This window comes from Rattus norvegicus, chromosome 20, assembly GCF_021556685.1.
Source record: "Rattus norvegicus strain SHRSP/BbbUtx chromosome 20, alternate assembly SHRSP_T2T, whole genome shotgun sequence".
Lineage (NCBI taxonomy): Eukaryota > Metazoa > Chordata > Mammalia > Rodentia > Muridae > Rattus > Rattus norvegicus.
The window spans coordinates 10,677,468-10,689,715 of NC_141553.1; the positions used below are offsets into that span (position 1 = coordinate 10,677,468).

Here is a 12,248-nt window from a genome sequence, read left to right on the forward strand (position 1 = left end):
ATAGGGGGCTAGTGGTTGCTTCCTAATTAATGAAGCATTTGCTGCCTCTAAGCCCCCTGGACCCCATTTTGTCTCCTTGAGGAAGATGAACCCCAGTGAGCATGAGGCACCAAGGGCTTTAGGGCAGCGGATCCTCTTGAACGCTGTCACCCCCTGGTGAGTACCCTCCCCCGTTAGGCACAATTTAGCGCTGTGAATCACTTGCGCCATTTTTTCTCCGGGGGGGGGGGAATGTCCTGGGGTAGGGAGGGCGGCTCTCTCCTTGCGTGTTCCCGCACAAAGCTTTTCGTCCCTCCCGTGGCAAATTTCATGACGGTCCCTCTTCAGCCGTCACCGGTGACGTCATCCCCGCTCCCCTCACGTCAGCCGCTCAATGACCCTCTACACAGTCGCATCCCCCCCCCCGGTTGGGGTGGTGGCACCCCACCTTCCTCCCCAGAAGCAAGAATTGCTTTTCCGAGGAGCAGAGCGTCAGCCCTCACATCTGCTGTTTCCTCTGCCAGTCGCTCTCCAGAAGCCCCCGGGGCGACGGCAGAGCCAGCGGGCGGGCACCTTCCTTCTGTACCACGCTGCCGTCCGCCTAGCCGTGCGTCAGCCACGGTACGGTCGCTCGAGCTTCAGATCTCTAAAGGGCACTTTGTTCTGAGCCCTGGTGTGTGTCTGAGATGAAGCCTCGTTTTTTTTTTTTTTTAAAAGAAGCGGGATCGTGCGGTGAACACACTCACGCTGGAAGAGGGGGACCAGCAACGTTGCTTGGCAAATTACAGGTTTTCTTTTATTGCAATTAAAAAAAAAAAAGCCCACCGGGAAAACGGAGTCTTTTTTTTTTTTTTTAATTCATTTGAAATGGAAGATGGTCTTTTGTGGTCAGGGGAGGGGGGCACCCCTGTGGACTTTTTTGATGTATTGGGACAAAGGTAATCATAAAAATTCTTGTTCAAGCTTGACAATACATGAGGATGGTGGGAAGAGTGGTTCCTGGCCACAGGCATCTGTGGGACCTGCCCCAGCCTGCTGGCTCAAGTGGCCACTTTAGTATAGCTGATGTTGGTTCCTTCTTGGTATTTCACAGACTCCTCTCCTCATGACTTCACGGACATGGTTCATTTCTCTCTGTCCCTGGACCAGTCTGAGGGTTGCACAGTTTGTTTTGAAGATGCCAGCCTATTCAAGATGCTGGGTCGGTTGCCGTTGAGGGACAAGGGACTGACGTGACACCAGAGTCTTCCCTATCCTAGCCACTTGGATTTCCTTAATTTGATGGAGTTCTTCATCAAACACTACAAAATGTGTGTACAACAGAGACATCATCGGGCTTCGGAGGGGCCTCTCCAGGCTGGCTGATTAGCCAATAACTCCCGAGTTTTCCCTGACTCTAGAACTGGACTGGACTGGGTGTGGGATATAGACAATCAAGGAGGCACATTAGGAATCGAGGTGCCCACTCTAGACACCCCCCAATCTATGTATGTGTGTGAGAGAGAAACATGTGGAGTCAGGTTGGTACCTGCTGACTGACAGGGACTTCTCCATGATCCTGGCAAAGAGGAAGCCAGGACAGCAAGTGGTCTTAGTCCAAATGGAACGCCACACAGGCAGACAGGGGTTCGAAATACACCTAAAAAACCACAACCTCCCACCAAAACAAACCACGAGTCCATTTAAGTTAAGGGTGCCCACCACTATCCCATGAGTAGTCCTTTGAGAGCTCTTGGGTTTCAGCCTCAGTCCAGCAGTTAAGCTACAGAGGTCCCAGCTCCTAATCAGTAACCATAGCTTACAGCTACATATCCCCAGGGACAGAGGACATCCATCCCAGGGGAGAATGAGTCTGCCTGTGGCCTACATATGTTCCTTGATTTTTCTCATCCATGTCATGTTAATTTCTGTCTCTGGCCTTAACAGGGTTGGTTGTTCCTATGAAAAAATAAAGTACCTTGTGGCCTTGGCTCCTGCTTCTGTCCTTGGGAGAGGACTGACTACCTGGTCCTCTGGTGGCAGGTGAGGCCAGATAGTCCCACGATAACTTGAGGCAAAATGAATGACAGTCGTCTTTCGTAGAGTGTGATTTCCTCCTCCGCTAGGTGCTTCGTTTACATCCCAGCCCCGGGGGACAACGATAGGTGACAAAGTGAGTAAGAAATTAAACTTTGACATAAAATTCAAAGCCTTAGAGTTGCCAGTGAGATGTTGATAAAATGATGATGATGATGATGATGATGATGATGGTGGTGGTGGTGGTGGTGGTGATGATGATGATGATGCACTTGAAGCAGTCACGGCTGTGGGGAGTTTTACATCATAGCTGCATGCATACCATAGCAGCTCCTGTGGGGGCACCTCCAGGACCGGTAAGAAATGTATGAAGGTCCCCAGAACTGGTCCTGACAAGTGGGGACAAGAGGTGCCAAGAAGGTGGCAGAATCTACTGATGGCACCAGAATGGGATGTGTGTAGGGAGTTCCCACTGGGACGTGTGACTGAGCTTCAGGGACTCTATGTGTTATAACCATGCCAAGTGACCTCCTCCCCAAGGTGACCTGTGGGACGTGGGTGAGGAGTTATACAGTTCCTAGGTCTCTTCTCCCTCCCTCCCTCCCTCCTTCCGTCCTTCCTTCCTTTTTTTCTTCCCTCCCTCCCTCCCTCCTCCTCTCCCCCTCCTTTCTTCCATTTTCCTCACTGTCTCCTTCCTTCCCTCCCTCCTTTCACCCTCCCTTTCTCCCTCTTCCCTCCCTCTCTCCCTCCTCCTCTCCCCCTCCTTTCTTCCATTTTCCTCACTGTCTCCTTCCTTCCCTCCCTCCTTTCACCCTCCCTCTCTCCCTCTTCCCTCCCTCCCTCCTCCTCTCCCCCTCCTTTCTTCCATTTTCCTCACTGTCTCCTTCCTTCCCTCCCTCCTTTCACCCTCCCTCTCTCCCTCTTCCCTCCCTCTCTCCCTCCTCCTCTCCCCCTCCTTTCTTCCATTTTCCTCACTGTCTCCTTCCTTCCCTCCCTCCTTTCACCCTCCCTCTCTCCCTCTTCCCTCCCTCCCTCCCTCCTCCTCTCCCCCTCCTTTCTTCCATTTTCCTCACTGTCTCCTTCCTTCCCTCCCTCCTTTCACCCTCCCTCTCTCCCTCTTCCCTCCCTCTCTCCCTCCTCCTCTCCCCCTCCTTTCTTCCATTTTCCTCACTGTCTCCTTCCTTCCCTCCCTCCTTTCACCCTCCCTCTCTCCCTCTTCCCTCCCTCCCTCCCTCCTCCTCTCCCCCTCCTTTCTTCCATTTTCCTCACTGTCTCCTTCCTTCCCTCCCTCCTTTCACCCTCCCTCTCTCCCTCTTCCCTCCCTCCCTCCCTCCTCCTCTCCCCCTCCTTTCTTCCATTTTCCTCACTGTCTCCTTCCTTCCCTCCCTCCTTTCACCCTCCCTTTCTCCCTCTTCCCTCCCTCTCTCCCTCCTCCTCTCCCCCTCCTTTCTTCCATTTTCCTCACTGTCTCCTTCCTTCCCTCCCTCCTTTCACCCTCCCTTTCTCCCTCTTCCCTCCCTCTCTCCCTCCTCCTCTCCCCCTCCTTTCTTCCATTTTCCTCACTGTCTCCTTCCTTCCCTCCCTCCTTTCACCCTCCCTCTCTCCCTCTTCCCTCCCTCCCTCCCTCCTCCTCTCCCCCTCCTTTCTTCCATTTTCCTCACTGTCTCCTTCCTTCCCTCCCTCCTTTCACCCTCCCTTTCTCCCTCTTCCCTCCCTCCCTCCCTCCTCTCTTCCTCCTTTTTTTCACTTTTCTAAAATATACATAACATTTCAGAGCAGAAAGTTAATAATGGAACAGTCAAGACATGGGTTTGGGTGCCGTGTGTGTGTGTGTGTGTGTGTGTGGTGTGTGTGTGTGTGTGTGTGTGTAATTTTTTATAGAATAATCTACAAGACGGCAGCCGGCTGGGCAGTAACTTGATCACCATCTGTAGCTTCGCACTGTGTTCTTACGTCAGATGCTCTGGAGCATGGCCGGTCAGACCCATTTCTATCAAGTTGACGAGGAAAATGGTTCCTGCCAGACTCGCCTGTGTCACACCACGGAGAACATTCAGTGACAGAACATGTCACCCTGAGAGGGCAGTGACTCACCTCTCTGCTTGTCATTTGATGAGAAAGATGTCCTCCAGGAAGGCAGGCAGCCCCGGCGTCAGCCATGTATGCATGGCGGTAACCGAATGTCACAGGTCTCTCTCCCCAGCCCCTCTTACCTCAGAACTTGGATTATCTGGGAGCAGAACAAGGGGGTTCGAGTGTCACATAGAACATGTAATTATATGTAATTAAATTATAGTAAATTAAATATCATCTGCGGACTGGATCCTACATCTTTAACGAAAACTATCTGTGCCAGGACATATGGGGCAGGAAGAGGCTCACATTCAGTGACCATGGTTTCTGGGTTTCAGGAGCTCCCTAAGACGCCAGCTTCTGATTGATCAAGACCTTGTGCAGAATGGCATAGGTCCACATCTAATCTACATAACCGTCTTCTCTGCACAGCACAGCCGACCCGTCATAGGAGAGGTTCTTCTCTATTACTTGGGGCATACACACAGAAAACAGGGTGTGCACACATCTCACACAGATAGAGTTTTCCCAAAGATGCTTTCCCATCTGCATCTAGTTGGCTCCGAGTTGATTCTCTGCTCAGTCTCGGGGGGGGAGTGCTCCACAGCCCTGGCACCTCTGTGGGCCACTCAGGGGCACTGAGGGATCATATCTGGGGACATGGAGCCCAAGGAAGGGACAGCTTATCTAGCAGTCCCTTCCATTCATAGCCCTTCTTCCTACTGCCCAGGGACCTGTCTCAGCCACTCAGGGGTGGTTTTCTCCTCCAAGGTTTCTTTGGCAATCTGGAAACCTCTCTGACCCACTTGGAGGGAGTATCAGGATAGCAAGAAGGAAATGGGATTTTTTTTTCTTGCAGGAAGCTAAGCCTTAATTAGCGTTTCTTCCCTTGCCAAATCGGGGGCCCAAGGGCCAGGTACTACTGAGGAAATGACAGCTGGGCTGAACTCATAGCTGTAGCCGGTGCACCCAGGGTGAGCATGTGTGTGTACGAGATGGAGAGGGGGAGGGCAATCCTGTCTTCAGGGACCAAACTGCCTGTCTGTATCACCTCCATCCCATAGTACCACTCCAGGCAAAGAAAGCTAAAAAGGTTGTCTGTTCGTGTCGGCGCAGAAGCCCGGAGCGTGGTCCCATAACAGCCTTCAATTAGGCCTATGTATTTGCATTTTCATTAAGATTAATGAATCATGCATGACTCACAGTGGTGGAGGAGGAGGAGGAGGGGAGAGAGAGAGAGAGAGAGAGAGAGAGAGAGAGAGAGAGAGAGAGAGAAAGCTAAAGACACAGAGAGAGCTAACACATAGAGGAGCCCCTCCGTAGCGATCCAGCGTAAGCAACGACCCCCACGCTGCAGCATCTCCCAAGGGCTTAGGGCAGCATGTCCTCAAGGACACCACGTCCCTTCCTCAGCCATGTGACTCAGGGCTTCTGTTTCCCCATACAAGGGAACACTGGGTGCACTTAGACAGCGACTCGTGCTTGTCAATGAATGTGACATTAAACAAGCCAGGTTCTCGGTTAGGTTTGAGAAATGCCAGGTTAGACAAAAGCAAGCAGAACCAGGTAGAATTCTAACAGCGGGACTTCCTGGAGACACGAACAGGCTGGTGCTGTATGCCTGGAACCCTGGGTTTGTGTGCACATGGAAACATTTTCCGTCTTTGAATTGGCATAAGATTTCCTATGCGAGGCAACCCCCCACCCCCTGCCTGCATAAACTTGAGTAGGTAACAGCTGTGCTATCCCCAGGAAGGGTGCCGTATGGTATACGTATGCAGGTGAGGAGGAAGGGGGCTCCTTCCAGAGAGTCTGTCCTGGGGTGCTGCTCAGACTCGTGATAGTTGCCTAGGCTTCTCTCTCCACTAAGCGACTGCTTACATGCCAAGTTCTCTTTGCAACTGCGCCCTGGCTCTCCCTTCTTCCTTGTCTGTGCCTGTCTCTGTCCTGTGGGGTGTTCCTGTCATTTAATCGGCTTTGAGAAGGAACAGAGATGAAATTGGATGTTTGCCTGTTTCTGTGGGAACCAACATCCTCCTTCTACTCCAGCGTGAGGTATGGGAGCCCTGGCCAGGCTCAGGAGAGAGCAGACAGGTAGAGGGCACAGAGAGAGGCTCTGTGCTCACCATGACCCTCAAGGAGCACATGATGCTTTGGTGAAGCCCCTCCTATATGGTGAAGGGGCGACCTTTGGCCTGAGGACAGTTTGGGTCTGTCCAAAGCTTAAGGACTTTGCTCTGCCTCAGGCCTGGAACCTATGTGTCCAAGAGCGTGACAAGGAGAGATAGATTGGCACCTGGTGTGGCTTGGTTTGGGAGCTGGACCTGGTGAGGGTCAGCTGAATGGAGGTCAGACCAGAAAAGTTCAAAGGAATATGGTTTGAGTACCCACCCATTCCCATCAAGTGTTTCCAGGGACCTCGGGGACACTGTGATCTCTGTCACTACTGCAGCAAAGCCTGTGTGAAGGGTGATAAGGCTTACAGGGCAGCTCAAGGCTCCTGTAGGCTGTCCTTATTCCCAGAGGCCACAGAAGGCACCTCCCCAGAGCGCGTGGCACACAGTGCATTGTGGGATCCTGATCTGGTGACAGTTAAGGTTATCCGGCAGAACTTTGTTTGGGGGTCACTCTAGGAGAAGGATCCCTGGGAGCTGCCTACCTGGGGGACATTCTCATACACACCCGATAGTCCTTATTGACACTGTCACAATACCCAGCCCATGCCAGGGTCATATAGGTATCCAAAGGCACCCCCTGATACTTCCTCTACTGAAGTGTGCTTGGGTGAGTGAAGTTACCAGCCCTGAGGAGCTAGTGCAGGATTTCAATGGAGATCGTCTTCCCTTGTCTTCAGCACCAGCACAGAGCTCAGCACTCAGCGACATGCCTGTTGTGTTAGCATAGCCCGCACTGTATTCCTAGAGAGAGGGCACTCTGGGAGGATGGTTGAGATTATTTAAATCCCAAAGCTACTACCAGAAGCTCAGGGTCTGTATAAACAACCTCACAAACGCTCTCTTTGGCTGGTTAAGACTAGCCTGACTCTCTGAGGCTTATCCAATAAGAATGCACCCTTGATGCCCTCTGAGGTACGGCTGGAGAGTGGAGCTCTAGGTCACTGGCCTTGTGTCCCTGGCCTTAGCCATCTGCCCCACCTGTGAGAGTTGGGTGTGGTTGAGACAGGGACTCCTGTATGCTCGTGCTGTGAGCACACCTGCTGCTTCAGGCAGGAGAATCTCAGATCCAGGAGGTGTTGGGTTCAGGGCCTGATGACATCTGTTGTCCCCTGAGAGTCTGGAAGAATGCCAGCTTTCGATTTTGCGGCCTCTTCATCAGTAGAAGCTGAGGTTGAAAGATCGCCGCAAGGTCTAACCATTTGAGCTTCAACCATCAGCCCCTCCTCACTGCAAGGTCTAAACATTCCCTGGCCCTCTTTCTCAGTGCCAGGAAGCCAGATCTTCACACCTCCAGCCTCAGAGGACACAAAGTCCCACAATGCAATGGGCTCCCCTACTGCCCTGAAGAGGCACAAGTTTGGGGAAAGTGTATTTAAAGGAGTCATATCCTCCTGCAGGCCTGCTGGGTCAGAAGTGGCAGGCCGGAGCACAGCATGCATATTCTGTAGCCCCAAAGAACTCAAACTGGTTTTAGCAAGAAAGGGCCAAGTGTTAACTCACATAATTAGAGGTCCAGACACACTGCTGTTTCGGGCACAGCTGGATCCAGGAGATCTCACGATTCCCTTGCTAAGAGGCTCGGGTTTTTCTCCAAGAGGACACAACTTCCAGAAAACATCTCTGCATGGTGGCCCAACCAGTTCAGCATGGCAGCCTTGAGGCCTTAAGTCCCACGGAAGAGAACGGTGTCTCTTCTGAGGTGTAGTCATAGAGACCCACGCCTCGCTCTGGAGCAGTGTGGAATTCATGTTGACCCTGTGTCCTCTGGGACCGACTGAGGCTGAGGGGTAGAGTCAGCCCTGGGTTAGATGGCTCCGATTGCCAGCTGGCCTGGCGATCTACTTGGGGGTGTTTTCGGAGTGATTCTCTACAGGGAGAGCTGTAGAGGTGTGGTTCACAGACAAGTTTGGGAACTAAAGGGCTTGAGGGAGGAAGGGATGTGAGAGCCTCCAGGAGACTTGACAACCAGACTGAGTGGCAGCTACTGGTCCACCTGGCCTCCACTCCCTGCAGCCAGCATTGCCATGGCAACAGCAGCAGCATCCAAGACTTCCAGTGTGCGGCTCCTTCCAGAGGCAGCCTTTGCCATTCCCCTCCCCTCACCAGGCTCCTGCCTCAGTCAAATGGAGGGGCAGTTTCACTGGAGAGCCTGAGCCCCCCCCCCCAGGGCTGCTGGGTCCCAGCTGGAGACACATGAGGGCAGAGACAAGTGTGGAATGTCTACATTGAATTGATAACTGTCCTTCCAGGCACATTACTGAGGCTCTACCTCCCTGGGCTGGCTGCTGTCCGGAAAGGAATAGGGGTGAGCATTTCTCCCCAGCCCCACAGTAGCTGGCCTTGCTGACTTCTGACCTCCTTTTGGGTAGACCCAGTTTCAAGCCTAGGGTTCCGGGACCTAGGATTCAGAGGCATCCCTCCTAATTTCTTTGTATCCAAACCTTCCATCATGAAGAGGGCTAGCTCTAGGCTTTCCAGAAACCTCAGACCTGCCACAGAGGAACCGGAAAAATGTTCTGGAACTTCCTTGCTGCTGAGGCCCAGAACCAGCTCTCGCCCTAAGTCAGGCAGCTTAATCCACCTCCCCATCTCCAGGGACTCACCATCAGTCCCTCCTCCTTGTTGACTGACGAAAACGAACACAGCAGTTGGATGCTTGGCCTGGTGTCTGTCACACAGTCATGTAAAGACACCTGGCAAAGACAAGGCCACAAGGAGTGCCCACAGCACTTCCGGGCCAGTTTTTCTGGCTGAGCAGTGACACGAATAGGTCTCCAGCAGGCAACAGGACTTCAGCCTTTTTCTGCAGCTGGAAGGGCTCAAAGCTGGTACTAGGAGGTGGGAGCCAGGGGCTGGAGAGATGGCTCAGTGGTTAGAGCACTGACTGTTCTTCCAGAGGTCCTGAGTTCAAATCCCAGCAACCACATGGTGGCTCACAACCATCTGTAATGGGATCTGATGGCCTCTTCTGGTGTGTCTGAAGACAGCACCATACAGTGAACTTATATATAATAAATCAATAAATCTTTAAAAAAAAAAAAGAGGTGGGAGCCAGAGGAGAGGTGCCCAAGAGGGTAGTCGCTGACAGAACTTCACAACCCTGGTCTTTCTTGTTGCAGCAGCAGCAGCAGCCACCGCCACCACCACCACCATGTTAGCCACTGGCCTAACATGGCTGGCCTACCTGACTGCCTAGGTCCTGGGGTCCTCTCAGCCCTTCTAAGAATACCGAATCACTGGTGATGCCAGGATCACCCTGCAGTTCAGGTCAAGAATTCCTGGGACAAGCTGTACACAGACCCACTCGAAGGGATTGGGGCCTTCATCCGGGACACTGGGGATCTGGAACAATGGGGGAAACAACTTCACATTCGAGGCACATAGCTGCAAGGGGCATGACAGAGAGGAGAGAGGTGGCTTCACTGCTAAATGGAGTGAGTAGAGTACCAGTTTGTAAGGATGAGGCATATTGATAACAAGGGCGCCCTAGGAGGTTGAGGGAAAGAAAGCTTTGGCTCGTGGAGTCTGCAGGAACTGGAACACCAAGGGTCTCAATCTAAGAGGTCTCTATTGTGAGTCTCCAATCATTCATCAGGATGCCAGTGAGCCCACGGCCCAGGGCCATGGGGCAGGGCTGGAATAGCCACTAGAGATGAAATAGGGGGTCAGGATATAGTACAGGCGCTCACAGCTTCTCCCTCATCACAGCTGGAAAAGTACAGGACTGGAGGAGGGGGGCAGGGGTTGATGGTCCCTAAACTTTTCAGAGCTGGGCTGGACCCTCCCAGCTATATGGGATCCTAGCAGGCAGTACAATGACAGACACTAATACCAAGCTGCCAAGAGGCTGTGCAGGCAACTGTCAGCCTTCTGAAGGCAACAGCCTCCTTGCCCAGAACACATACATGCTCAGGGCTCAGTCCCCTGACCCAGTTGTGCATGTGGTAATTGTACCTCAACCCGTGTACAGGCACGTCCCTTAATGTGGCTACAGCCGACCGCCATAGCGAACTTCTTCAGGGTTTCTATTGCTGTGATAAAAACACCATGATAAAACATGACAACTCTCAGGTTACACTCCACCACTGAGGGGACGCACGGCAGGAGCTCAGGGCAAGCTGAGGACAGGAACCGCTTCCTGGCTTGCTCCTCCTGGTTTTCTCATTATGCTCTCTTATGCCCAGGGATGGCGCCCCCTCCCCCAGTGGGCTGGGCTCTCCCCCGTCAATCACTAATTAAGAAAATGCACCACAGGCTTTGCTCACGGGCCAATCAGGTGAGGGCATTTTGTCAACTGAGGCGATATCTTTCAAAATGACTCTAACTTGTGTCAAGTTGACATAAAAACTAGCCAGTACAAGCAACCCTCCACCCTGCCACCACCATGTCAGATTCCCATCTGTACAGTGAGGTCATCTGGTGAGCCTAAGCCAAGGTCACTAGGGCTGGTCCCATTCAGGGGTGGCCCCAGAATCCCCCAGGACTCTCCAACCTGGGTTTCCCAGCCCTTCCCACAGCTCATACCCCTGCATGGCTTTTTTTTTTTCTTTTTTCTTTTTTTTCCGGAGCTGGGGACCGAACCCAGGGCCTTGTGCTCGCTAGGCAAGCGCTCTACCACTGAGCTAAATCCCCAACCCCCCCTGCACGGCTTTAAAGAAACAGAGGTAGCACCAGCATACAGCCCTTTGGCTGAGCCTCCCTCTCTGATCACAATGGGCTCCGTTCCCACATCTACTCCTGTATTGACTGGTTTTGTGTATCACCTTGACACAAGCTAGAGTCATCAGAGAGGAAGGAGCCTCAGTTGAGGAAATGCCTCCATGAGATCCAGCTGTAAGGCGTCCTCTCAATTAGTGATCAACTTGGGGGAGGGCCCAACCCCTGGTGGGTGGTGCTGTCCCTGGGCTGGTGGTCCTGGGTTCTATAAAAAAGCAGGCTGAGGGGTTGGGGATTTAGCTCAGTGGTAGAGCGCTTGCCTAGCAAGCGCAAGGCCCTGGGTTCGGTCCCCAGCTCCGAAAGAAAGAAAAAATAATAATTAAAAAAAAAAAAAGCAGGCTGAGCAAGCCAGGGGGAGCAAGCCAGTAAGTAACATCCCTCCATGGCCTCTGCATCAGTTCCTGCCTCCAGGTTCCTGCCCCGTTTGAGATCCTGCATGACTTCCTCAGTGACGATGTGGAAGTGTGAGCCCAATAAACTCTGTTCTCCCCAACTTGCTTTTTGGTCATAGTGTTTAAAAACCGTAAGATAAGACAACCCTTGATGACTTCTAGAACCTCCCGTGGGGAGTGAGTGGACCACTGGGCCTTGTTCTCTCTCTAATACCTTTGTGCCCATACTGGTTTGAGACACCATGTGGGGCAAGCATGTTTGGTGTCCGTCTGTCTGTCTGTCTGTTTGCCTGTCTGCCTGCCTTTGTCACCCCTAATCCTGTACCTTCCTAAATTGTTGGGAGTTTCCAGTTGGGACTGTCAGACCGGCATGCTGCGGCTCGATTCTGTGTCCTGGTATCTGGGTGTGCTCACGCCCGTTCAGTGGGTGCTGGAGGCTACAAGTGTGTGTTCATGCATCCATCGGGGGAAGATCTTTACCAGGGTTACAGGACCTCTGTCCCTGGAGAACACGGCCATGCTGCCTGCCTGTCTCTTGCCAGGCTGGACCCCTCAGCTGTACGTCTGGCGGGGGTGGGGCGGGGGTGGGTGACATCCTAGGTTCTCCAGCTCCTTACTTAGCCTGAATCCTGGAAACGAGTTCAAACCCGCCCCCAAGCCACATGAGAGATGAGAGTTTCAAGAGGCATGGGAGACTAGGCCGGAGAAGAAAGACAGCAGGACATGGCTAAGGAGGGTTCTCCTGTACGCAGAAGCATTGCAGGTACAACAAGCTGGTGCTTATAGACCTGTTAGAAGCTTCTGTCACCTGCCACTTCCCTGTAAGCAGAGGCCACTGCCCCCAACGCCTTTCCGTGTATTTCCCAGTTTCCACAAAGTTCAGAGAATTCCACAA

The 12,248-nt window shown here is 52.7% G+C and overlaps 1 long non-coding RNA gene across 1 annotated transcript; it reads left to right on the forward strand.

The window, feature by feature from the left end:
• Positions 1–597: 597 nt before the first annotated feature.
• On the forward strand, positions 598–1,949 carry LOC134483880 (uncharacterized). Its single transcript, XR_015645152.1, has 2 exons — positions 598–767; positions 1,073–1,949. It is a non-coding gene; the product is annotated as an uncharacterized LOC134483880 (long non-coding RNA).
• Positions 1,950–12,248: the final 10,299 nt, after the last annotated feature.